The sequence below is a fragment of the Tamandua tetradactyla genome, chromosome 10 (genome assembly GCF_023851605.1).
Source record: "Tamandua tetradactyla isolate mTamTet1 chromosome 10, mTamTet1.pri, whole genome shotgun sequence".
In the NCBI taxonomy this organism is placed as follows: Eukaryota; Metazoa; Chordata; class Mammalia; order Pilosa; family Myrmecophagidae; genus Tamandua; species Tamandua tetradactyla.
In genome coordinates, this window is record NC_135336.1 from 89,904,844 (window position 1) to 89,907,155 (window position 2,312).

Below are 2,312 nucleotides of genomic sequence, written 5' to 3' on the forward strand. Positions count from 1 at the left end.
TTCCGAGCGCCATCCATTATTTTCTGCTGGTGTCTGGGCATTTGATCAGATCTCCCTGGGTGTGGGACCCAGCTGGTTGAAAGGTTTTTCTGTGGAATCTCTGGGCTCTGTTTTTCTTTTCCTGCCCAGTAGGTGGCGCTCGTGGCGGTCGTTTGTCTGCGGGGCAGTCGGCCCGGGAAACCGCGCGTGGAGGCGGGGGCCGCTGGCCGTGGCTTGGGGGAGTGCCGGTCCAAATTGCCCAGCTGGCCCGAGATGCCAAGCGTGATGGGAGGGCCCCACTACCCAATGTTCCCAGTCAGACCGGGGAGCCACGTGCGTGGAGGGGACCCCAGACGCCAGCCACCCCAGCCGGGAAAACGTGCACCCCTCGGGTATCTCACAGCAGTGGATTCTCCCTACCCGTTCAGCCGTTCCAGAATGGGGTACGCTGTCTTTTTTTTTCTCTGTCGTGACTCCGGGAGCTGTTTCGTATTGTTTCTGTTTCTTTAGTTGCTTTTCTGGAGGAGGAACTAAGACCCGCGCGTCTTACTAAGCCGCCATCTTCTCCGGAAGTGGTTATTACTTTTTTCAAGTTTTTCACTTTATATGAAAACTTAAGTCTGTTATAACTGATAAATTGCCTTTTGTACTATTATTTTATAAACAGATGTTTTGGTAATTAATTAGCATATTAAAGCCATTACCAAAGGCCTATTATTATTCACTGATGGGGAGATATTTATATGTGTGGGTTACGGGGATGAGGTCAGCCTACAGTAACAGAATAGATGAATAGAAAAAAATTTTCCGTCATGTTTTCATTCTTTTTTTATTGGACTGACATTTGGGGGTGGGAATATAAAATGCAGCAGGGCTCAACAATTTTATCAAAGTGAAAAGATTTTTAAGAATACAGGGATGGCATATAATGCCACTCTTTTAGCACAGCTCTTTAAATAAATAAAAGACTGTTCTATAGAAAATGACCATAATGCTTTAAACAAATATCTTTACTAGCAAGTATAAAACAGATGCAGTGATGAAAATACATGTCTGTCCTCCTTTTATCAAGCTTTTCCAAATACATTGTCATCAGTATCTGAGCAAATCAGTTTTAGTTTCTTCATAATCCCCTATCTATCTTTTAGCATGACACTTGTTCTGTCATTGGATTTATCATATAATGGCATATTAGACCAACTTCCCTCCCCATATTTATTCATGCTAGATCAAAGATTCTTGTCTTCTTCCAAAAGCTATGCTTATTTTTTCCTGGATCAATGTCTTTCAGAAGATACCAGTTGATTGTTTAAAATATGCAATCTCTTCTTGCTTTCAGGGACTTTTCTATGGTTTTCTTTCTTTCTTCTACTTTGAAAGGTTCTGTCTTTCCTCTTTCTTATCAATATCTTATTTTCGACTTCCACACTTACACTTAGATAAGAAAACATTCTTGTGAGAACCTTGACCTATAAACAAATTAGCCTCAGTTTCCATTTCTTTATAATTACCATTAGGTTTATCTTGAGGAGTTACTGTTCTTAATCTTTTATTTTTCTCTACTTTTACTGCTGCCTTCATCAGAGAGATTGATAACTTCACGCTTAGCACAAAGTTTAACTCAATTTTATTTATCATGTGGTTATAGTTGAAGTGTTTGCTGAAAATAGAATGGTGAGTATCTTTCTGAGAGATTATTGTAAGTTTTGTCCTTTTTAAAAGCATAGAAGAATTTGGGTCACCAAATATCTTTTCAAAGACTTCTGCTTCCTTAAAATTGCTGTTTCCATGCAAACATTCACAGCTTGAATTTTAATTCTGCATTTCTTCATGAAATGTGTCATATTCCTTTTCAGTTGAATCCCAAATCATCAGTGCTCATTCCAAGGGTATAATTTGTTCATCAATTCAAACTGTGCATAGATTGGGGCTAAAAGTGATCAATACTCATCAAAGCAATTTTCTTCCCAAAGTCTTGACTTCTAAGAGTGGCCGCTCTCACTCTTGGGTCCTTAGCTTGTCATATGGCAAGGCAAATGACTACGTCTGAGTTCACTGATTTTTTGTGTGTGTGTGTCAATTACCTGGATCAACTGGGTCAGATTTTACTTTGTAGTGTTCTCTTGTATTTCAGTTTTATCCTCCTATGTAAATACTACATGCTAAGAGTATAGCTGATTCTTCATATAAAAAGGTTCTGGATGATTTTACCTTCCTATAGATAGGATTTGCATATATTTCTGGCACGCTGTTAGGTTCAGCTATTGAGATGCTTCAAATCTAGGCTTCAGTCCTGATAAGAGACTGCTTATTAGCAATGCAGTTTTGCTTCT

General features: G+C 39.4%; 1 pseudogene; it reads right to left on the minus strand.

The window, feature by feature from the left end:
* Nucleotides 1-1,046: 1,046 nt before the first annotated feature.
* On the minus strand, nucleotides 1,047-1,887 carry LOC143647717 (telomeric repeat-binding factor 1-like; annotated as a pseudogene).
* Between the last annotated feature and the right edge of the window lie 425 nt (nucleotides 1,888-2,312).